Source organism: Mus musculus, chromosome 15 (assembly GCF_000001635.26).
Source record: "Mus musculus strain C57BL/6J chromosome 15, GRCm38.p6 C57BL/6J".
Lineage (NCBI taxonomy): Eukaryota > Metazoa > Chordata > Mammalia > Rodentia > Muridae > Mus > Mus musculus.
The window spans coordinates 39,042,191-39,067,963 of record NC_000081.6 but is presented as its reverse complement, the minus strand read 5'-3'; the positions used below and the strand labels follow the sequence as shown (position 1 = coordinate 39,067,963).

General features: G+C 41.1%; 1 long non-coding RNA gene across 4 annotated transcripts; it reads right to left on the bottom strand.

Annotated features, from left to right (window-relative positions):
* Positions 1-1,059: 1,059 nt before the first annotated feature.
* Gm7194 lies at positions 1,060-25,773 on the bottom strand. 4 transcript variants are annotated; one of them, XR_001781629.1, is made up of 5 exons: positions 16,146-16,190; positions 15,941-16,062; positions 11,621-11,802; positions 6,582-6,688; positions 1,186-1,220 (listed from the first exon to the last, which is right to left on the bottom strand). It is a non-coding gene; the product is annotated as a predicted gene 7194 (long non-coding RNA). The 4 variants fall into 4 exon arrangements; XR_001781628.1 differs by having other exon boundaries at positions 15,941-16,175; XR_875318.3 differs by lacking the exons at positions 11,621-11,802; positions 15,941-16,062; positions 16,146-16,190 and adding an exon at positions 13,814-13,922 and having other exon boundaries at positions 1,060-1,220.

Genomic DNA, 25,773 nt, shown 5'->3' with positions numbered 1-25,773 from the left:
AACAACAGGGAGGAGATGTAACCTTCCCCCTCAGCCTGAAATCTGGCTGATCAGGTTTGACTGTTAGGGCTAGAAGAGCATCAGGGGTGGAGCCTGCCACTCCCACTGCTCCTACCTGCTGCCTAGCTGTTCCGGAGCCGACACGTGGTCATCTGAAACTGGACTCCAAGGATGATTTGGAGGGAATGGGCCCTTACCCCTTCTTCATAACCCAGTGTCTCCAAATAGTAAAATTGAACCTTGATCAGACTGTTGTCTTGTTTCCATTCTCTCTCGCGCCACCTAGTTCCCTCTTCTCTTCCAGATTCCAAGATGCCTCCCAGGCTAGAACCCAGACATGTGGGCCGCTGGCTGGCCTCAACAAAATATATCAATATCAATAGAGACCCTGAAAGCCAGAAAGGCCAGGGCAGATGTGCTTCAGATTCTAAGAGATCACAAATGCCAGTGCAGAATAATATACTCAGCAAAAGCTACAAACTCTTGAAACCAAACAACTCTCTACTGAATAAAAAATGGTTCAAGAGAGAAGAAGTTAAGAAAGAAATCAAACACTTTCTAGAGTTGAATGAAAATGAATACATAGCATATCTAATCTCACAGAACACAAGGAAAGCAGTTCTAAGAAGCAAGTTCATAGTATGATGTGCCTACATTTAAAAAAAAATAGAGAGACCCCATACTAGCAACTTAATAGCACACCTGAAAGCTTTAGAACAGAAAGAAGAAATCACACCCAAAAAGAACAGACAGCAAGAAATAAACTCAGGGCTGAAATCAATAAATTAGAAAAAAAAAAAAGAACAATAGAAAAACATCAGTGAAACAGAGTTGGTTCTTTGAGTAAATCAATAAGATTGACAAACTCTCATCCAAATTAACTAATAGGAGGAGAAAGAAGATCCAAATTAACAAATTTAGAAATGAAACAAGGAACATAATAACAGATATCAAGGAAATCCAGAGAATCATGATAAGGATATACTTTAAAAATCCATACTCCACCAAACTGGAAAATCTTTTTTTTTTTTTTTTTTATTAAGATTTATTTATTTATTATATGTAAGTACACTGTAGCTGTCTTCAGACACTCCAGAAGAGGGCGTTACGGATGGTTGTGAGCCACCATGTGGTTGCTGGGATTTGAACTCCGGACCTTCGGAAGAGCAGTCGGGTGCTCTTACCCACTGAGCCATCTCACCAGCCCCAAACTGGAAAATCTAAAAGAAGTAGATAATAGATACCACTTACCAAAAGTAAATAAAGATCTGATAAGCAATTTAAATAGACTAATAAACACTAGTGAAATAGAAGCAGTCATTAAGTGTCCCTCGACCACAAAACAAAACAAAGAGACAAACAGAAAACAGGGCCAGATGATTTTAGTGCAAATTTCTGCCAGATTTTCAAAGAAGAGTTAACACCAATGCTCCTCAAATTATTCCACAAAATAGAAACAGAAGGGGCATTGCCTAATTCATTGTATAAGACTACAATTTACCTTGACATAAAGACCCAACAAAAAAGAATTATAGATCAATTTCCCTTATAAACATAGATGCAAAAATACACAATAAAATACTTGCAAACTGAATCCAGGAACAAATAAAAACTAACCAATATAATCAAGTAAGCTTCATCCCAAAATGCAGGAATAATTCAACATGCATAAACTGACAAATATAATCTACCATATAAACAGACTGAAAGACAAAAAACCATAGGATCATCTCATTAGATGTAGAAAAAGACTTTGAAAAATACCTAAAACTCCTTAATGATAAAAGTTTTGAAGAGATTAGTGGTACAAGGGAGGCCATTTTACAGTAAGCCCATAGACAATATCAAGTTAAATGGAGAGAAACTCTAAGCAATTCCACTAAAATCGGGAACAAGACAAGGTTTTCTACTCTCTCCTTATCTATTCACTACAGTACTTGAAGTTTTTAGCTTCAGCAATAAGAGAACTGACAGAATCAAGGGCATAAAGATTGGAAAGGAAGAAGATGACGTGTCTTTATTTGCAGATGCTACAGTATTATACGTAAGTGATCAGAAAAATTCCACCACAAAACTCCTACAGATAAACACTTCCAGCAAAATAGCTGGATACAAAATTAACTCACGAAAATAAGTAGCCTTCCTACATAAAAATGACAAACAGTCTGAAAAAGAAATCAAGAAAACAACCCTTTTTTTTCAACGGGATCAAATAATAAGATATCTTGCAGTAACTCTAACCAAGCAAGTGAAAGATCTGTATGATAAAAAAGATTGAAGAAAGAAATTGAAAATGCTATCAGAAGATGGAAAGATCTCCTATGCTCACTGATCAGTAGAATTAATATAGCAAAATTTTTCATTTTGAGAGGCCAAACCAACTCCATTTTGGGACTGGCCTCGGGGGGGGGGGGGGGGCTGAGAACATGATCTGAAGCTGAACCCAAGCTGCACTCAAGTTCCAGGAAGAACCACATAGTTTGTCTCTGGCACATACTCCAGAGTTACTCCCTAGCTACTCTCTAGCAACAGCCAATCAAGGTTAGTCTGATAGCTCCATGTGTGTTTTCAGACCATTTGTGATTGTCCATGGTTTTGTTTCAGAGCACCCACCTGTTGGCTTACAATAGTCATTCAACTAAATGCTTGCCAGGTTTTAAACCCCCTCACTTGCCTGCTATTTCCTATAAAACTTGTCCCACTAAGGCTTGGGGCTTCACCCTCCTGTCCTGTGTCAGTGTCAGCAACGAGCCCAAGCTCAAGCTTGAATAAAAAGACCTTGGTGCAGCTGCATCAGAATCAGTCGTTTGGGGTTTGTGAATGCTTCCTGAGCATTCTCAAGTCTCTGAGCAGGCACAACAATCTTACCAAAAGCACTCTACAGATTCGATGCAATCACCATCAAAATTCCAATACAACTCTGCAAATGCAACTTTTATTCACCAGATGAAATTGTCGTCTCAGAGGCTTACTGTTGAATAAACTCATTCTTTCTAGCTCTTTCTGAGCTCTGGCTAGCTGGTTCGAGTCTTCTGTTCTGGCCCAAACTTCTTTCCAAGCTGACTGATTCAAACTGGCTTCTCTCGGCTTCTCACTGAATTGCTCTGCTTGGCCTCAAACTATCTCAGGCAATCTGTTCTAATCTTCTGGGTACTTCTCATTTTCTGGCTTGTTCTCTTTTCACCTGCCACCTATCTCTATGAAAGTTTCCCATTTAAGCTCTCCCTCCTGCCCTCCTCCTCTCTCTCTTTCCTCCCACTGTTCTCTTAAGTCATCTCTCTTCTCTGTTCTCATGAAAGATGGGAGTAACTTAACTTTGACTCATTCTGTCAAATCTTTCTTTGATCCGTTACTTTGTTTGCCCCTCACTTAGATGTCACTATCAAACATGACTGCTTCCTTCTATAAACTAACCTTATTTCCACTGTTTGGGATTAAAGGTGTATACTAAGGGCATGTCGGAATTCCAGCCAGATCATACTGTGATCCAGGGCATGTTTACATTTTAACTGGATCACATAAACCTAGAAGGTCTTTGGATGTGATCTCTTGCCAGAGCAGCCATGTTTTTGGATTAAAATTCCTTTACACAATTCTTCACAGGACTTGAAAAAGTAGTTTTCAGCTTCATATGGAAACCACACACACACATGCACACACACAGAGAGAGCTAAAATGATCCTGAATAATAAAAGAACTGCCGGAGGTATCACCATCTCCAGTCTCTAATTGTACCACAAAGCTACAATAGTAATACAGAATAATATTGCCACAAAAATAGACATATTAAGCAATGAAATGAAACTGAAGACCCAGAAACATAGTCCACACACATCTATAGGAAACTAATAAAGAAGCCAGAAATATATAACATAGGAAGAAGACTGTTGAGGCCTGCCCCCCTAGCATAGTTGTAGTCATTGTGTTCCATGCCTGCCAGCTGTTTCATATTGTTGCTGTAATATGCCTGCTAGTCGTTGATGCAGAAAAGTAACTTGACTCAGAGCAGGGTCATGCTGATCACATACTCTGTTATGTTTTGTGTGTCATGAGGTTGCTTCATCTTAAGAAGTTCCATAACTATAAGCTTTAGGTAGGACCCATCAACTTAAAGATCAATATGAACCGTTATGTCTAAAATTACTTGAATCAGGGCTGAGCACTGGGCAGCACATCCAGCCCTATGTATGAGCTCATTGTTGTTTGTGTAGTTTTAGCCTTTACAAGCTGACATAGAAAAATGTCCAGGGTTATTGCCCGAGCTTTTGTCCCCGCCGGCAAGAGCACACTCGGGACAACTGGAATCTTCTGCGGCAAAAGCTTTATTGCTTACTTCTCAGGAAGACCCCGACCCCAGAAAATGGAGTTGCTTATATAGCCCTCAGCCATGGTGTTTCAGCACCTGATATGGCGTGTCAGCTCCTGATTTGTTGCTCGCCCATCACCCCACTATTATGCCCCGATAATGGGCAGTGACTAGGAGTGAGTTCACTCTCGCACCTGCGTACACGGCTTGTTTACTAGTTAGGCACAGCAGAGGCCAGCGCCATCTTATAATGGCCATTGCTCTCCACAGCAATTGCTCATGGCATGGCTCTCCACACAGGGTCATAGCCTCAGCCCCCAAGTTCTGAGCTATGGCCCTGATTGATCAGTCTTATGGAATGCATTCAATAAACCATCCCTGTCTGACTAAGTGTTTGTGTGGTTTGTGGGCCCCCCAAAAGACAATATCTTCAAAAATGGTGCTGGCTAACCTGGATAGCTGCACATAGAAGAATGCAAATAGATCGATACTTATCACCCTGCACAAAACTCAACTAAGAAATGTCTCAAAGACCTCAATGTAAGGCCAGATAAAATGAATATTGTAAATGACAAAATGGGAAATAGTCTTGAACTCATTGGGACAGGAAAAAAATCTTTCAGAACAGAACAGTAATAGCACAGGCACAGGGTTGGTTTGAGTAAGAATGTCCCCCACAGGCACATATATCTGAATGCTTACTCATCAGGGAGAAGCACTGTTTGTGGAATAGAAGGATGAAGATGTGTGGCCTCGTGTCTTAGGGTTTCTATTGCTGTAAAGAGATACCATGACCAAGGCAACTCTTATAAAGGACAACATTTAATTGAGACTGGCTTATAGGTTTAGTCCATTATCATCATAGTGAGAAACATGGTAGTGTCCAGGCAGGAATGATACTAGAGGAGCCAAGAGTTCTATATCTTGATTTGACTGCAGCCAGAAGAAGCTGGTTCTTCTGCACTAGGCTACCCCCACAATGATGCACTTCCTCCAACAAGGCCACACTTCCTAATAGTGTCATTTCCCATCTACAAAGCATATTCAAACTACCACACCTTGTTAGAGGAAATGAGGCCTTGTTGGAAAAAGTGTGTTACTGGGGTGGCCTTTGAGGTTTCAAAAGCCCACACCATGCCAAGCATCTTGCTCTTCCTCTCTCTGCCTACAGATCAGGATCTAGCTCCCAGCTACTGCTCCAGCAGCTGCCTGCATACTGCATTGATCCCCACCATAGAGACAATGGACTAAATCTCTGAACCTGCAAGCACACCCCCATTAAATGCTGTCTTTTATAAGAGTGGCCTTGGTCATGGTGTCTCTCTCTCTCTTTTTATATAGTTTAATGTATTTTAATAGCAAACTTACAGGAATAGCACAGAAAACAGACAACATTAAAAACATGTACTTGTATGTAGGACAACTCAGTTAGAAACGTATAGTGAATGGATGGAATCTACTGTGTGATAAAAATGCTACAAACACCATTTAGTTGCCGTCAATAAGAAATTTACTTATTTTTAAAAATTCCAAAAGCTGGCATTGTCCAGAAAATTTTAACAGGTTTATTTATAATTGTTATAAAGTTGAACTGTTGAAATGTGTTCACTGAAAGATTTTGCTTGCATTAATGCTTTACATATTGCATTTATATTAAAAATTCACACACAAATTAACGTTGAGAAATGCTAATACCTGATTCTGTCCCCTATGTTTCCACTCACAATCATATACTTAGGTACCTTTAACCCAATGGAAAAAATATCTAACATTCAGAACTACTGATAACAGGAAGAAGAGGAAAAAAATTTTTTTGAGAATGAAATATTTCCCCTCATAGTGGACTCTTAAACACGTTTTCCGCGTATGTGGCTTGCTAGCTGGATATCTTTTGGCATAATTGTTACAGGTTTGGCATGGATAGCACACAGATTGGTATCTTCAAAAAGGCCAACCAGATAGGCCTCACTTGCCTCCTGCAAAGCACCAATAGCTGCACTCTGGAAGTGCGAATCTGTTTTGAAGTCCTGAGCACCAGACGCTGAAAGGGGAGCTTGCGGATCAGAAGTTCAGTGGACTTCTGATAGATAGTGTCTGATTTCATGGAGTGCCACAGTACCAGGCCTGTAACGATGAGATTTCTTCACCGTTCCAGTAGTGGGCACACTCTTGTGAGCGGCTTTTGTAGCCAGTTGTTTCCTGGGTGCTTTACCACCGGTGGATTTGTGGGCAGTCTGCTTTGTACAAGCCATGGTATGGACACCTCCTTACTTACCCTCCTTCTCCTTCGTCTGGAGCTCAGCAAGCAAGAGACGGTGCTGGTTGCTGGCGTTGGAGAGTCGGTCATGGTGTCTCTCCACAGCAGTAGAACAGAGACAAAGACTAAAAACAACAAATGGGATTTCATAAAACTGACAAGGGTATATAGCAAAGAATACCACCATTCTGACAGAGCTACAGGCTACAAAAAAAGGGAAAGAAAGACAGAGAGGGAGGGGAAGGGGGACGGAGAGGGGAGGGGGAGGGGAGGGGAGGGGGAGAGGGAGGAGAGAAATTAGAGGGATAATAACCAAAATATATAAAGAACTAAAAAAAAAATGGAACATAAGGAACCAACTCAATTAAGACATGGGGTACAGTTCTAAGCAGAGAATTTGAAAAAGAAGAAACTCAAATGGTTGAGGAACACTTAAAAAGAAATGTTCAATATCCTTAGCCCCTGAGGAGAAGCAAATCAAAACTATCCTGAAATTTCATTTTACACCAGTCATAACCAAAATTTATAAAACAAGTGACAGTTCATGCTAGCAAGGATGAGGAAGGACTAAGAGAACATTTTATCCATTGCTAGCGGAACTGCAAACTTGTGTAGCTTCTATGGAAATTGGCATGGTGGTTCTTCGGGAAGCTATGAAGTGATTTACCTCAAGCTTCAGTTATGCCACTCTTGGGTGTACATCCAAAGGATGCTTCCTCCTGTCACTGAGACACTTGCTCAACCATGTTCATTTCTGTTCTACTCAAAATAGCCAGATATTGGAGACAAGATAGAGGTCCTTCAGCAGAAGAATAGATAAAGAAAATGTAGCATATTTATACAATGGAGTATTATTCAGGTTTTTTTTTTTTTAAGAAAAGACATGCTGAGTGAAGTATCCCAGACTCAGAGAGATGAATATGGTACGTATTCACTTATTTGTAAATATTAGTTGTGAAATCAATGATAACCAAGCTACACACTGTAGATCCATAGAGATTAGGTATAAAGTAAGGGAACAGAGGGAAGAGATAGCTCTCACCTGGAAAGAGAAATAGAATAGATAGCTATGGGTAGATGAAGGGGGCAGGAATAAGAGGATCAAGTGGGGAGGTGGAGTAGATGGTTGTGGAAGAGAAGGAAGATGCAACTAAAATTAAGGGTCATTTGTGGAGTAATATGGAAACTCAATACAGTAGAAACTTCCTAAAGTATACACATATATGAAGATGATCTAAATGAGATCACCAAGTAATGGGGGAGACAGAGTCCCAACTGGCCATTTCTTGTCACTAAATGAAGCTTTCAGTTGGGATTGGGTTACATTTCAGTACATCTAATTGAGTCGCTGGCCAAAGTGAAGGCATGTCCCCATTGCTGAACACAACATCTACAAAAATCACTGAACATGGAGTCAGTGCCTACATAGAACCTATGTTTGTTCCAATGCCTTTGGTACAGTAACATACTCTGCACGCTATCTATGAGAAACGTAAACACCAAGCCAGCCACAAAACCTTTGTCTACAATGGTGTACTGTGATAAAGCTTGGGGGAATAATCAATAACTAGTTTGACTTAAGGCCCACTCAGTGACTCTGCTTAGGTGAACAAGAACCTCAGAGACTAGTTAGCTCAAGGATCTAGGGTAAAACCAAATGATACTGGCTTAAAACATGTAGGTTGATAAAACGACTCCTAATGATATTTTGCTATACTCTCAGATCAGTTGGCCTTTTCAGCTATCACCAGGGAAGCTTCCTCCTGCAGCAGATGGAGACAAATACAGAGACCCACAACCAATATGCAGAGAGTGAGAGACATTGGAACACTCATCCTTAAATAGTATGGCTCCATCAAACCTTTCAAATCTCAGGGCTCAGAGAACCCCATAAAAGAGGAAACAGAAGAGGCACCCAAGGGGATGGATGACAGCAGGAGAAAAAGGCTCTAAATCACTATGATCAATGTTCATATGAACCCCAGACAGAGTGTGTAAACAAGAGAGTCTGATTCTTTTTTTTTTTTTTTTTTGAGACAGGGTTTCTCTGTGTAGCCCTGGCTGTCCTGGAATTCATTCTGTAGACCAGGTGGACCTTGAACTCAGAAATCCGCCTGCCTCTGCCTCCCAAGTGCTGGGATTAAAGGCGTGCGTCACCACCGCCCAGCTGAGAGTCTGATTCTTGTGCCTTCTCATGGACTCTTTTCCTTTTGTTGGTTTATTTTGTCCAATTTTTAAAATCTTATTATACTTTTTTGGTTTTATCCCATTATACTATTTTGTTTTTCTTATCCAATTGTTTTTATCTCATTATATTTTACTTTGTTATATTTAAAATATGAATTGATGAATGAAAACCTAGTCACTAACAACTGAACTGTCATTTATATCTGCTGGGAAAGGGAAAATCAGATTTGTCCAGTAGAGTGACACTGGGTATATCAACAACCACTCCAGGACAGGTCTCATGTTCAGCTGACCAACATATAATTGAACTACACGATTTTTTGTGTGCTTTTGTTTGGTTATAGTTTGGTGGTGTTTTTGTTGTTGTTGCTTGTTTGGTTGTTTTTTATGCGGTTTTATTTATGATTTTTCTTGGGTTGGGGGCTTGTTGTTGTACTGGTTTTTTGCTTTTTGAGAAAGAACTGAAAGTTGGGTGATTGGGCATGGGAAGTGGATCTGGAAGGACTTGGGGGGAAGGGAAGAATGTGATCAAAATATTTATATTTAAAAATTATTTTAATTAATAAAAATTTAATAAAATTATATAATTAAAAAATAAAGAAGCTCCGACCATCCGTCCATTGTTCATGCTGGAAAAAAAAATTCTCCTCATAGACCAGGCTACCTCTCAGGTAGGGCCAGCTAGGGCCAGGGAGTCCTGTAGAACACCAATGGTGGGGTGCAGGTCTTGACAGCCTGTAGCAACACTAGGGATCACAATAGATGGGAAGTCTGATTCAACTCGGCAAGGTTCCTATTAGAGACACAGGCAGGTACCCCTGCCCCCTGTTGGAGAGAGCCACAGCTAAGGAGCAGAAACAGAGTAACAGCATACTCCCCTAAACCCCCTCCACCCCACCCTCCCTCCCACGCATCCCTCTGCCCTGATCTTCCTGCTTCAGTCAAGCATTCTCAATCCCAGGCTAGTTAGTGCCTTCTATGATATGTAAGTTTGACTCCCGCTTGGCAGAAGCAGCAATCCAAAGGCATTCATTAGAAAGCTACATAATTTGTCCTATCAATTGTGAATTGAAAATACAGTCTTTTGTTGTTTAAAAAACAACTAATATTAAGGATTCCGTGGCCTTGGTTGATATCAGAAGTTGGTGCTATATCCAGCCCTTGCCAGAGGATTTTCTCCCTGCACCATCAGAGCTCAATGCAGAGATCAGAACTGGACAAAGCGCTGAGAGTTAATGATGGTAGGATGGCCCGCCCTAAATGCAATAGCAGTATCATCACTTCCAAGGCTCTTGTAGTAGAGAATTCATTGTAGAAGAGTCAGAGGATGGGAGGATATGTACCAAAAAGAAGTCTTTAGGACATGATGCAGACACTTGTTGGGAGCTATTAAGACAACTCTAGTGTCTTGATCTCTGAATTGGGCCTCTCCCCTGAGAAGAAAAGGGTGTCAAAAGTGGGCCACCGACACACCGTTCTGAGAACAACCACAGAATGTTCCAGCCCTAAGTCAGTGCCAGATGTCCTGACCACACCCTGATACCACCAAGTTCCTGCTTCCCCGTGTAGCTGCCAAAAGAAAAATTTCCACTGCCCCACCCCTCCTACTGAGAAGTATTTCCTCTTTTGCTTGTGCATTTCCGCTGCCCCATTCCTCCTGCTGAGAAGTACTTCCCCTTTTGCTTGTGCATTTAAGCCTTGAGCCTTGCTGAATACAGTGACACCTTGATGCTACTCAGACTGCTTCCACTGTGTCGTTCCTGCACTTGGTGTCCGTCTCTCCCTCCCCCCATTTGGTTCTTAGGAGAAGGTCCCCTCGAGACCCTTGAATAACTGGACCTGCTGGACCGGTCAGACACTGCTCACTAACTCACTGGGCCGCACAAGACTGGGCCCATCAAAGTGTCATCATGAAGGTGGGAGGGGCTCATAGGACTCCAGCCCCGCCAGAGGCAGACTATTGAGAGTTAACTGTACTTAGGGGAGGAGGAGATCATTTTTTTTCAGTGGGATACCCGCTGATAAATGAATGGCATTTGCTCCAATAAATAACTCCCTAGGAACACTAGGGCAAGCAACTCTAATTAAATTCACTGGGTCACACACAAAAGGAGACATGAAAATATAAGGGGGCCTTACCAGAAAGGAAAAAAAAAAGGTTTCAGCAGGAGACAGGGATGGGAGAGGGGATGAGATGTGGAAATGACTACAGTTCGTTTTATAAGTGTATGAAACCGTTAAACAATAAAATATATAGTAGTAAAGATATATTTGAAAGCTGGGAACGGCAATTCATTCCTCTAATCCATGCTCTCAGAAGGCTGAGGCAGGAAGAATGCTGCGATCTCCAAGATAACGTGGTCTAAGTTGTAAGACCTTGTTGCAAGTGTGGGATCCCTTTTAAATGCCCCGCTCTGATTGCTCAGATCACATACCCATTAATCCTACCCTATTACTCAGCAGGATGAAGCTCTCACTGAAGCCCCTCTGTACTGTTCTCATAGCAGTCTGGTGGCTGGAAGGGAAAAAGTGAGCCACAGCAGAGAGTCTGTCTTCAGACACTTCAGCCCCTGCCTCTGGTCCCTTTCTGTTTAAAGCAAGAATCCAGATCGGTGATGGAGACAATAACTAAACTGGGATTAACATTCAGCCATATTCACAGACTCTACCCAGTTACAATGTAACAGGTGAGCTGTGTGTCTGTAGCTAAAAATAAAACAAAATGAAAGTGCTTTGATGCATACAAAGGACTTCTGCAAATCCAGTCTTCCAGGTCTGGGAATTAGTCCTCAGTACTGTCACTCTAGATTTCAATTAACTTCACTGTGCTTCGCTGTGTAGGTCTGTGGGTTCCCAAAGGTGTTTTTTACCTTATGACCTTCGGGAGTTTCTACTTCAGCCAGATGAATTGTTCTGGTCTGATGGGTCAGGCCTGTTCTACCCTTCTAGGCTTTCATTCCACTTGGACATGATGAATGGGCTCTGGGTCCTGCATGCTACTTCAGAATGATGCTTCTCCAGCCACAGATGAACAAGCAAGACTTCTCCAGATCTAATTTTGAAATTTAATGCTATCAATGTCTTATAACAGTTGTGATGACATGATTTAGTTAATTCTGAGTATATATCATACTTAAGAAAATGTGACAGTGGATGGTACTATTAATTCTAAATGAATAATCACATTTAGTCATCTTTGTAAAGGTTTTATATGTTAAATAAGACCTTCCCCCCCTCCCCCACTTTGGTTACAGGAAGTTGAATGCAGGAACTGACTATGCTACACTTTCTCTGTCTATAAGCCACAACTTCAGCTCCTCGGTCTATTGAATTTATAAGAAGTCTTGGGGCAATTGAAGTAAAAAAAAATTCTACATACTATATTCTTACATTTTCCTTGGCAGGAATTTTGCAAATAAGGTAACAATCCAGTGTAATAATGTAAATGTAGCTTAAAATGTATAGAATAATTTATTCAATTGGTTTCTAATTAGAGCTGAGTTTTAGGGCAATTAAATCTCGTAAATGTATAAGCCTATGGCTTTTATGTTGAGCTTAAAGCTTAAGAGAAACTTGATCTTTCAAATGAGGCCCTGGGTTCAACCTTCAGCACTGTGAAGAGAAAATAAGAATATTTAAGTAGTTAATAATTGAAAGTAGCTGAAGATTGCATTTTTTCCATGCACTTTAAGCACCCAGTCTCAAAGAAACAACAACAAACTTTACTGAAAAATCAGAGAAGGAAATGAGTGGGTTAGAATTATTTAGTACAGTTTATATGTGATTCAAGTTCTAATAAAGCCCCATTAAACCCAAGAATTGCAATGTTGAATTTTAAAGATCACCTAATTCAATCCACATATCTTATGATTGAAATGTATAATTGAGAGCAACTCATAATCAGATAGTAGTAATTTTAATATATTTAACTTTTTTCTACATTTCTTAGCAGTAGGACAGTGATTATATTACATAGACATTGTGTATGAAATAGAAGGTAAAAGTTATATAGACTCTGGCTGAATTCTAATCCAACCACTTAATCAACAAGGTGCCTAAATGTATTTGAAACTCAGTTTTGCCAGACGAAGATCATGATAGTGTCATCTTCATTGGACCACATGAAGAGAATCTGCCTTAACAGAGCGTTTGATTCTTAAGAAGAATCCATGGCATATTTGTGGTGGTTTGACCTCTATAGACAGGCTCATAGAGAGTGGCAGTACTGGGAGGTGTTGCCTTGGAATATTGTGGCATTATTGGAGGAAGTGTGTCACTGGGAATGGGCTTATAGCTCTTAGATGTTCAAGCCATGCCAATGGTGGTTCTGCCTCCCTGCTGTCTGCTGATCCAGATATAGAACTTTCAGCTACGTCTCCAGCACCATATCTGTCTGCATGCCATGCTTCCTGCAATGATGGCAAAACCTCTGAACTGTATAAACCAGCCCCCAATTAAATGGTTTCCTTTTTAATAGTTGCTGTGGTCATAATGCCTCGTTACAACAATAGCAACCCTAACTAAGACAATATTCATTATACTTTTTTTTTTGGGGGGGGGGGAGGTTGAGACAGAGTTTCTCTGTATAGCCCTGGCTGTCCTGGAACTCACTTTGTAGACCAGGCTGACCTCGAATTCAGAAATTCGCCTGCCTTCCGAGTGCTGGAATCATTATACTTATTTTTATTGGATAAGTCAAAGGTCCATAAGAAAGTATAGGAAGTCCAACTCAAGGAGAGTACCTAACCTATACATCAATAGAACAAGTCAAGCTGTCTGTGGAGGTCAGAGCATAGCAGGAGACACTTGAAAATGGTTCTGAGAGCACACAGTACCAAACAGTCTGGGAAGAGGAGCTAAGTTCTGTCATCCAGCACTGTGGTGGCTTTTCCTCCATCCATAAATACCTAGATTGCCAGCCAGTTTTGAGCAACTCACAGTCTCACCTCATAGATTGCAAGCATCTTTACCAGCTCACAATGGTTAGGAATTTTAGAAAGCACAAGTTGATTGAAAATTATAGAATCTAAATTATTGGTGAAAGATAACCCAAACTCCCTGACCTGCAATTGTGGCAAGAATATTGTAGATCATCCCCTTCTTACTTCTAGATGTTTACAGAGCTGGAACCTGGCGTCCACTGCAGGGCTTCAGGCAAACACTGAGGCCCGGAGGACTCAGATTTCATTTACTCTGCGTGCTGCATGCTTTCAACTTGGGTAGTCTTTCATTTCCTGTCAAATTTTCTTCCTTCTTATTAAATTACCCAAAGCTGTGCCATTTTCCCCCTCTCCATTATGCTTCGTGGACAGAAGGATTTTTTTTTTAATCAGCATCCTCTGAGCCATTTGAACAGATACTGCATTGTAAGAATTCTTCAGAAAATAATTCACCATGGAGATTTGGGTTTGAAAATGGTCAAGATTAAAGGCATTTCTGGGCAGTTCAGATGACTCTTTGCAGCCTGTGTGTCTCTCAAGATACAAAGAGCTGCCTGTTTTGTGATAAAAAAAAGGAAGCCAAATAAATCAGGATTTTTGGAATTACATTCCCTAAACATTTAGTTTTACAAAGTATGTCCAGTTCTACCATTCATTATAAGCTGATGGCTCTCTCTACTATCTGTTGAACTGTGTTTTTATTATTATTATTATTATTATTATTATTATTATTATTATTATTATTATTATTCCTTCAGGTCCCTGTGCTTGGTGGATGGATGTGCTTTGTTGACATAAAGTCGAGACATTGTGGTGGTTGTAAAAAACAAAACAAAAATCCTACAGTATTATCTGCTTCCACCTTGCAAGGCTTTTAGCAAGTGACAGAACAAACGAATACAGATGCACCTCTTCAAAAAAACTAATGCAGAATGCTAAGAAGCGCCAAAATGAGAATTGATTGGTGATGAGAAAAAAAAGAAAGATCAAGAGGTTTGGACATAAAACAATAAATGTGTGACTATCTGAAGAAAAACAAGCATAACAAAGTAGCTTGTGGTCAAGTATGACACAGAAGTTTGCTCTATGGCTTACTAACTACTGCACAGAAAACCAAGACTACACAAATTTCCTTCCTATATTGCTTGAAATAATTGGAAAATAATCTCTTAGCAATATCAGTAGATATTATAACTTGGTATTATCAAAATCATCAGAGAAACTTTACTGACTCTTCCTTCTAATTCTTGATTAAATTAATGATTTATATGTTTATGGACACTGTTGACCTCCTAATTTCTTTACAGATGCCACAGAAAGCATGGTTTGAAGCATATAAATAGTCTAGAGCCAGAAGAAATGTTCGTCCAGTGCCCAAGCTGCTTGCACCAAAGCCAGAAAAAGATGAGGTGGGTCAATGTGTGGGGATGAGGTGACCTTTGGGCTTTGGAGGGAGCTGGCTCTCCCGAAACCCTGGTGCTAATCTATCCCCTCTGTGTCCTTGCGTTTATCATTTGTCCATAGCATTGTCCTGAACTGTCCCCAGGCATGACATGACCCTGTTAGATACTCAACATTGATAAAATTCTCCCCAGAGTCCTCTTGGTAGATTTCCCTTGCCGTCTCAATGGTCAAGGCTGTCTCATGAATCTATTGCCAAATTAAGTCACTAAGCAAGTAATTTTCCTAGAACATGAGGGATGTTTAGGTTCTCCTAGCAAAGAAAGGCCCTTCTTTAGTTGCTAGTCGTTGGTGAGACAACTTGGAGTGTCTGCCACAGACTGCAGTCGGACTGGGGTGGGTGGGTGAAATCTTATCAATTTCCCATTCTTGTAACCAGGAAGGTGCATTGTTGTTTTTATAGTCTCCCCATTAATTTCTGTCTAGGTACCTAGTGGAAATGGGAGACCTCTAGGGGGCAGGCTTAGGATAAATCAAGATAGCTAAATCTAAGTTCAAAAGATGCGTCACAAAGTGCCTTTCATCTGTGGCATTCAGTTCTATTCTGAAGGGAGTGTCTTAGTTTATTCCTGATTGCAATGGAAAGTTCCAGAGAAGATCTTTTTATGTGATGTTTTATACAAAATCTCCCAAAGCTTACACACATATCTTTGCTCACTGGAGAGGTAAAATGTTTGTTCCCTACTTCCAAAGGGATTCTTTGTCAGTGGAATGTCTGCTTCTCCTTTGGGGATGACATTTGGGGTCCCCATTTACTGAAAAGTCTTGAGTAAAGCAAGAACACGTCACCTGCGAGCTGGAGTCTTTTTCCCACAGTGTTGTGTTCCCCAGATGGAACATGGCCCGACTCACAACGCTCATGTTCTCTGTGCTCATCACACCCTCCAAGTTCCTGGGCTATTAGCCTGTTGCTAGAAAGTTAATTATTAGACATTTAATTTTCAAAGTGCTATGGCTGATTTCTTTCCTCTTATTACAGTAACTGTGAACATACTTTAGCTCCATGGTGTTTGCTTCCATGCTGATCCGTTTGTATTTCTGTATAAAACAAAAACAAAAACAACAACAAAAACAAGTCTGAGTCCTTTGCTAAATCTCTGCTAACACAATCTTCCTCAGGTTTTCCTGCCTGAAGCAGCGTAAGATTACTGTTCCAACCCCTCCTCTATTCTGTCTGCTACCATTCAGCACACCAGTAAGAGTGAAGTGCGTAAGCATTTGTAAGTTTATGTATTTCTCGTGAGTAACTTAGCACTTTACCTAATTTTCACAAGATAACTTTCAAATGTATAAGTACAGAAAATATGGGGTTTGGTTAGCATTAAAAGTTTTGTGATACTCGGAAGGAATATCATAACATGCATTTAATGCCTTTCAGTGGCGTCTCTTTTTTGACTGCCATATCTATTATTCCCAAACACTGCCAATATGATGACTATTATATCTTTCATATTGCCTAAAATATTTAAAACAACAATCTGTCACTTGGATGCGGAAGAATTAGCGTCAAACTGTCCTGAATTTGTAGTCCTTGTCTTCATCTATGCATTGCAGCATCTAGAACAGAGGGGTAGAGTCGGGTTAGGAAAAAGCCAATCTCTTGAAATCTGTCACTGAAATGAAGTTAAATGCTTGCTTGACTTGACAGTAGGAAAATAACCCAATTTTTAAAAATGGGCAAAAGAAAAGAAAAAAACAAAACCAAAAAACCTGAAAAGTTAACTCATCAAAGAACATTGTCAGATGGCAAGTAAGCACGCGCAGCAGATGCTCTGCGCCCCGTGTCACGATGTGGCAAGAAGCTGGGAGAGCAATGGTGCCAGTGTATGCCTATTAGAATAGCCAAACCCCCAGACACGGACCGCATCGTGTTCTGGTGAGGATAAAGAGGAGGAACACTCAGTCAGTACCAGTGAAACTGACAAATGGCATAGCCACATGGGAACAGTCTGGCAGTTGTTATAAAACTAAACATACTCTTACCATTTGACCCAACAAGTCTACTCTTCTGTATTAACTCAAAGGAGTTGAAAAGTTATGTCTACACAAAACTCTGCACATGTATGCTTACAGATTTATTCATAATCACAAAAACTTGGAAGCAATCATGAGCCATCAAAAGGTGAATGATTCTGTGATACATTTAGAAAACAAAATATTACTTACCACTGAAAAATGGTTGAGTACTAAACCATAAAAAGATATAAGTATGGAGAAACTTTAAATTCATGCCTCTAAGTGAAAACAAGTCTGATCTGATAAGGCTACATACAATACCAACCAGATGACCTTCTGGAAAATGCACATGTGGGGGAGAAGTGGGAAGGAAGGCATGTTTAAACCTGTGGCATCACGTTGGTAGACACACAGTTGTGACACATGTGTCTAAACCCTTAGAGGGTGCAACGCAAGGATTGATCCCTGGTGTCAACTATAGGCCTCCGATGAGTTATCAGCAGTCATTTCACCAGTGGCCACAAATACATCACTCTGGTGGGAATTTTGATTTCATGTGTTTGAAAGCAGGGGTACGTGAGAAAGCTTTGTAGCTTCCACTGAATTTTTTTCCTGTAAATCTAAAACTGCTCTTAAACAAACAAACAAGCAAACAAACAACAACAACCAAAACCAAAACAAATATAAATCTTGGAGCTGGAGAGATGGCTCAGTGGTTGAGAGCACTGACTGCTCTTTCAGAGGTCCTGAATTCAATTCCCAGCAACCACATGGTGGCTCACAACCACCATGGGATCCAATGTGATCCAATGTCCTCTTCTGGTGTGTCTGAAGACAGCAACAATGTATTCATATTTTATTTTTAAAAAATGGGTAAGATGGGATAAATAGCCGAGTATTGACCTAGGTACCCATACATGACTCTGGGTCATATTCTGAGGAGGAATCCCAGAGCTTTATGAATACCAGGAAGCATTTGACGACCGAGCTGACTCCTCAAACCTAGGTCATGTTCTAATAAGTCTCCCTAGATTTTCATTGCTTTATTGCAAGTTTCACTTCAGCGGTGACAATTCTAAAGCATCTCCACTTGGATTGGCCCTTCTCTAAGTACCAAAAAGAATGGGAGCTCTGGACACAGCGAACAAAACAAAACAAAACAAAACCCAAAAACCTTTCAATTCCCATGTTCACCAGCCTCAGTACGCTTGGTTACCAGATAGTATGCTGAGAAAAGCTACCAGCTCATCTCTGACTCCATTCTGCCAGTTTTCCCTTATGCTGACAGCAATGGTTCCATATCTAAGGCTGATGTTCCCATATACATAAGGCATATTTCCCCAGCCAGATAGTAACTGTTACTTCCATCCTGCATCCATCAGTGATTCCCAGATGACCTTGCTCTACAGAAATCCCGACCTATCATCTTAATTTATTTTTACTTTTGATGTGTGTGTGTGTGTGTGTGTGTGTGTGTGTGATTGCATGTGGCAAGCACGTGCACACAACACACTGTGTTCATGGAGTGAGTAATTCTCTTTTCCCAGGTGAATTCAAGGAATCAAACTGAGATTGTGAGGATGGCTAGTGCTTTGACTGACCTAGAGATCTCACCTGCTCTCTCTAACTTTGGTTCTCTGCCAGAAGCACAAAAAAGCTGACATTTAGGCTCACCTAGATGATGCGCCTTTAGATGGAGTCATCATAGGGTTTGACATATAGTCACAGCATATTTCGGTAGACATTGATTGTGTTTCTCATGTGACCTACCCTCTGTATTGGGGTATAGGTATCACTTCCAAGGAGGTAATTGTTAAATTGATTAATATGCTTCTGGCAAGAGTAACAGAAACTTAGGGCTGGGGGGGGGCGGGTGACTTGATTGGAAAAATAACTGCCATGAAGCCTATGAGGATCCGAGTTCAGGTTCGCAGCACCAACGAAAGAAGCCAGGCACGTGTCTGTAACTGCAGAGCTGGGGGTGTAGGGAGGGGAGGGGTAAGAATAGACCCATCCAAGGAATTCACTGGCTAGCCCATGAGAAGAATTGCCAGCTAGCAGAACTGGTGAGCTACAGGTTTAGTGAGAGACCCGTCTTAAAGAAAGTAGATGATTGAATGAGATACCCAATATCTACCTCTGGCTTCTACATGCATGTACACGCACATGCACACACACAAGCACACATATTAGACACATAAAGGAAATGAACCTAACCATTGTGAGCTGGCAAGGATGCTTGCTATCTATGAGGTGAGACTGTGAGTTGCTCAAAACTGGCTGGCAATCTAGGTATTTATGGCGGGAGGAAAAGCCACCACACTGCTGGATGACAGAACTTAGCTCCTCTTTCCGGACTGATTGATACTGTGTGTATTCCAGCCAGAGGGATTAAAGGTATGTGGCGTGTCTACATTCCAGCCAGATCACACAGACCTAGAAGGTCTTCAGATGTGATCCCTTGACAGAACAGCCCCGTTGCTGGATTAAAATTCCTGTACGAATAGTAGCCTAGAAAACCCTGAAGTCATAGTGCAATGGCTCTGTGATGCTCAAGAACAGGAACATACTAACACAGGCTGCTGGTGTACCCATGGCCAGCTCTCTTCTCTTCCTGATGGTGTACCCATGGCCAGCTCTCTTCCCTTCCTGATGGTGTACCCATGGCCAGCTCTCTTCCTTTCTGGCTGATGGAGGAAATCCACACATGGTGGAACCCCCAGGGAGCTCCCAAAAGGTTTCTCTTCTTTTACAACTTGTCACTAGAACTCCTTTTGTTCTGAGATTTTAGGCATTTCACTAGAAGTAAGCAAGTCACGCCCTGGACTGCCTCAAAAATATTTCTGTCCTCTGTCTGACAGAGACTTGGAACGAAGCAGTCTAAGAGAGGTAAACAGGGAGGCTCCTGTCATGTCTGAGCCTAGCAGGGTACATTATTAGCGAATTCTTGGCCTTGAGGTTAGAAATCAGGTCCAGTATAGCTAATTCAATATCATTTTTTAGAGTTATAATAATTTTAGATCCTAACACATCCAGAACTATGAGCTAAACACTTCATCCTTCAGGATATTTAACTCATGTGGTTATGAGTCACTGCTAATATGTTCAACAGATATTCTGGTTTCTAAGCCGCTTATCCAAAGTAAAAATTTTAATTATTTTTCTTAGTGATTTGCTCATGTCTGCATACCAAGAGTCAGGCTTGGCTGACCAAAGGCATCTTGAAATATTTAACTTAGAATTCAGTATAGGTGAGACATGCCAGATATTTCTAAGCTTTCTATCCAGAAACATAAAAATTGTCAAAGTCAAGTTTTAAACGAAGCTACAGCAGGAGGAATAATCAACTATGCCAGTTATATATTTCATATATTAGTTTTCACATGCAGAATGACTAGATAAGATCTTGCGTGCTGTGTTCCAGAAAGAAATATGCAATTTCTGAAAAATGGGGAATGAAGGAAAAAGGAAATTTTAACTAGTAAATACTATAAATTCCAAGATGACAGTAAAATACTGAAAATCATTAAGCTGATTATTTTCACATACATCTGGATATACACATGCAAAAATATATACAAATGTATACACTATGCCTTATCTTAATGGTGATGTCAAATCAAGAACATAATAGAAGCTTTCTAAACTTACATATATGTAACCATAGTAAACCTAATGTATCATCCCCTGGGGGTTGTTTACACAGCACTGTTATTTACAAGTATAATTTAGCTACTTGATGGGGGTGGGGTTGTTTGTTTGTTTATCCTTGGAGGCTTTCATACCAAGGTATTTAAACTTCTGTTCATTCTTTGTAACTGCATTCTTTATGTATTCTTATCTCTTGCATACTCACGTTCAGTTTTCTCCTCACTGTGTACTTGTGGAGGTCAGATGTGCTCTATCTGGCCTTAAAAATCCAAGAGCTCTCTTGTCCCATGCAAAACACCATTGGGAAGCCAGGTATATACATAGAAAGAGCAATTGTCTAGCATGCCTAAAGCCCACGTTCCATCTCTAACACCTCAACTACAACAAAACCAAAATATCTTTATCATATGATGTCTGGAAAGACTGCACATAAGAAGGCAGGAAGGGCCTGTCTCTCTAGGAGTGTTAGGCTAGGAAATTGGTACTGTAAAATAGTGTTGAGAATGTTAATGTTTAAGTGGGATATAGTGCAGCACACCTTGAATCCCAGCACCAGAAAGGTAGAAGTAGGCAGACCTCTATGAGTTGAAGGCCAGCTTGGGTTATATATAAGTTGCTAGTCTGCTAAGGTTACACAGTGAGTTGATAGTCAACTAAGACTACATCACAAGAAACTGTTTCAAAACAAGAAGAAAATGGTGATGTTTAATACAACTCGCATTCGTTATCATTAGTCAGTTAATGAACATCTAAATGGTTCCCATTTCCTAGCTGTTGTGAATAGGGAAGCAGTGAACACAGATGCACAGGAATCTGTATGGACACTGCTGGAGGAGACACGTAATCACCATTCTGACCCAGCTTTGAATTTTGCAAGCTATGATAATGACAGATAATGGTAATGGTAAGGCACGACCATGGGTGAAATAGTAACACAAGAATCATTTTCTGCTTGATCACATCCCACTCTAAGATGAAACCCATACCTCACACCACCGTCAGGCCAAGAATCTGTCACTACATGTCCTAGGCTCGAGGAAAGAACTTATTATCATTATCCAGCTAATGGACATAGTATTGACTCCTAATGACTTTTGGTTACTCTCATAGGTTAATGCATCTATGACCTTCATCAGAGAAGGTTCTATTCACAGCAGTTGGTGATTAACAACTGTGAATAGAACTGTGAGACCCATATGGTAAGACCAGAACTGGCTAAGGCTAAGAAAAGAGACTGTAAATCATTTAGCTTAAAATAGGACATATGTATCACATCCTTTCTCCCAAAGCTCAGGAATCCTTGCACAGAAGCGAGAGAGAGAGAGAGAGAGAGAGAGAGAGAGAGAGAGAGAGAGAGAGAGAGAGAGAGAGAGAGAGAGAGAGAGAGAGAGAGGAAAGAATATAAGAAACAGGGGCAGTAGATGACTGCAAAGAGCCAGTGTCTTCTAAATGCCACAGGGCAGCTTCATACATGAACTCATAGTAGTTGTGATAGCACGCACAGGATCTGTGCAATCTCAAGCCCGCCAAACTCCAGCATGGAGAGGAGAGATGGACAACAAGTCCCACTCCTAGCCAAGGAATGATTGGAAACTGTTAGCTGATGGAGAGGGAGAGTAAACTTTTCTTTGAGAGTGTGTTCCAGTGGAAAACCACACAATACAAGAATGTATAGGCAGCACAAATTTGGCTTGATGAGTGTGATAGTTTGAATATGCTTGACCCAGGGAGTGACATTACTAGGGGATGTGACCTTGTTGGAGGAAGTGTGTCAATGTATGGGTGGCTTTTGAGACCCTCCTCCTAGCTGCCCGGAAGCCAGTCTTTCTCCTGTTTGCCTTCAGAACAATTGGTAAAACTCTCAGCTCCTTCTCCAGTACCATGTCTGCTTGGATACTGCCATTCTTCCTGCCATGATGATAATGGACTGAACCTCTGAACCGGTAAGCTAGCCCCAGTTAAATGTTGTCCTTTATAAGAGTTGTCTTGGTCATGGTGTCTGTTCACAGCAATGGAAACCTTAACTTAGGCGATGGGTGTTTAAAGAAAAAAGATACAAAGTTGTGAGGAGTTAGATCAAAACAAATACGATAAAAACATTGCATGAAATCCTCAAAGAACTAATAACTTTCTGAGAGAAAAGAATTCTACTATTACCAATAGGTCCAGGAGAAGGAGGACATAGCAGCTGGCATAGTGTTGCCTTGCACGTGTGAATCACTAGATTCAGTCTTCAGCATAGCATGAGAGAAGGAGGATGGAGGATCAGAAATTCAAAGTCAGCCTCAGCTACATAGCAAATTTGAGGGAAGTCTGGGTTACATGAGACTCCATTTCAGATGATATTATCTATATTATAAACACATTAATGTTTGCTTTTCCTTCCAATAAGTAAGCTAAGCTGTTGGAGACCCTGGCAATTGAACTTTTAGATTAACATATCAGACCCTTCTCCTGGCTGCCTTGAGTAGGGAGATGTTGCCCAAGAAGTCCCTCTGTTGACCACTGTCATCGCGGCATCCCTACTGCCTCAATAATTTCATGGATGAAACCTTCACTCCAGCTGCAAGGAACACTGAAGCTATAGCACTTGCTAAAAACATAAACTTCTGCTTCAGGAAGATTTACTCTAGCTACAAGTTTTGGGAATAGAAAACTTCATCTCAGTTGTGACTTCCCAATGGCCTAGCCTGCAATGGCTACAGAAGAGCCTACTCTTGGCTGTTATAGAACTTGTAATAGCAGTCCTCAATAGTGTCTGGGACAAAGAAGGGCTACTCTAGCACCAAGCATATGATTGATGGAAAGCTTGTAACTGGTGGGACTGGACACGGGCCTACGGCAGGCTGTGACTGGTAGGTAGATCTATTATGCAAGCACAATGTGCCACACCCTTCTTCTGGCAATACAACCTGTTTACCCCTTTCTAGAGTTAGTTTGGGAGGCTCCTCTCCTGTGCACTAATGCCTGCCCCCACCCCCACATCTTGCCAAGTGTTTTAACACTAGGCCTTATACATTCTTCTTTGCCTATTTGCAGTCTTTATTGCTAAGAGGGCAGAGATGACTACAGGAAGAGAGGACAAAAAAACATGGCCTGTCATCTCTAGTGTGGAAGTAGCAACAAATAGGCATCTGAGGTGTGCCAGAGAGCCAGTGGGCAGTGCTTCCCAACCTTCCCTTTAATACAGGTCCTCAAGTTGTGGTGATCCCCAACCATAAAGTTATTTCTTTGCTATTTCATAACTGTAATTTTGCTACTGTTATGAATTGTAATGTAACTAACTGATATGTGACTCCCAAAAGGGTTGAGACACCCCACCACCACCACCCAGGTTGAGAACCACAGTACTAGAGCCCACATAGTTCCAACTCAGGGCTGAAACACTCAAAAGGAGGCTAAGAGCCTTGGTCCCAGACTCAGAGCTGTAATTGTCACTGAGTGTAGGCAGCAAGTCTTGAGCACGCACAGCATAAACCCTTGGCTTTGAAGGTTTGCAAAGTCTCTATTCCCAGGGCTTGAAGCTAAAACTAATGGATTTGGAAGGTAAGCTTTGAGAGCTGCTGCAACTGTCAGGGCTGCGCCTGTGTATCTGTGATTTCCGTCCAGACAGAAAAAAAAGCCTTCAGCCAGCATTTGTAACCCGGGAGTCTGAGGGCCAGTGACCAGGCAGTGATGACTGTCCTTTGAGGAAACACAGGCCTGCCAGCTCGATTGTTTTTCTTCACTTTCTATTTGCCCAGAGCCTACCAAGGGAGGGGGCAGCTTTAGAAACAGCATGTTGTTCTTTTCCCAGAAAGCCTGTCCTAACTGTGGTAGTGAGTAAGAGATGTAAAGTGGCAACCAGGGTTTGTCATGATCAGCTTTGTTTGACAGACCATAGGCAGCCTGAAGGGCAGAAACAAATGGGGGCTGGTGATGTCTAGCTAGTGTGTGGAGTCTACTCAGACTGGGACATTTTCTGAGTCGGAAACAAATTAACCTGTGATTCCAACACTGAAGAGGCAAAGACAGGAGGATTACCCCAAGTTGAAGGCCAGCCAAGTCCATGTAGTGAGACTTTATCTTTTTTTTTTCTTTTTCTTTTTTTTTTTTTGGTTTTTCGAGACCGGGTTTCTTTGTGTAGCCCTAGCTGTCCTGGAACTCACTTCGTAGACCAGGCTGGCCTCGAACTCAGAAATCTGCCTGCCTCTGTCTCCCAAGTGCTGGGATTAAAGGTGTGCGCCACCATGCCCGGCTTTTTTTTTTTTTTTTTTTTTTTGAGACTTTATCTTAAAAAACAACAAAATTTTAAATAAATACATTATATGTACAAGAATAATAATATACTTAGATTTTATGGGTGTGCATGGGGTTTAATAGAATCTTTATGTAATTATTTTAAAACTCAGTGTAAGTAAAAAATAACTAGGGAATACATAAGTCGTGCACACATCAGTAGTGTATGTTTGCAAAATAATTCACTTGGAAAACCTTTAAAAGGTCATTTTAATCAAAACTTTAAGTAGGTTCACCATTACCTTCTTTTGTGGTAGTAAATTAGAATTTTTTTCTTTGAAGTATTTTCCAGTCTATTTTTCTTCTGGGGATGGAAAATACAAACCTCAGATTTGGCTCCAAATTTTAGCCTTCTCAGCAATCTCTCTCTGTTCTCACTGAGCGCTTACCAGCACACATCTCGATGCCTCTGCAGTTGCCCCAGCGGGCCTCCCTGCCCGAACAGTGTTCACTGTGCCGCTTCCCACTGCCAGCCAGCTCTGGGCGCACAGTCTGCTCGTTTCAATTAGCCTTTAGACCTTTCCTCATTCTCTTTCTGGACACGCTGCTGTTGAAAGCTGATAGAAGTTGGATTTCTCTGCACATGAACGATCACAGCGGCTGCTGCTAAGACCTTTGCCATCTGGAATCACAAGTCTTTGACTTCGACTGTGGGCCATGAGCTATTAAAGATTTTGCTTTCCAAGCAGAAAGGAAGCAGCAGGGCTTCGTGTGGTTATTACAAATTACATCTTTCA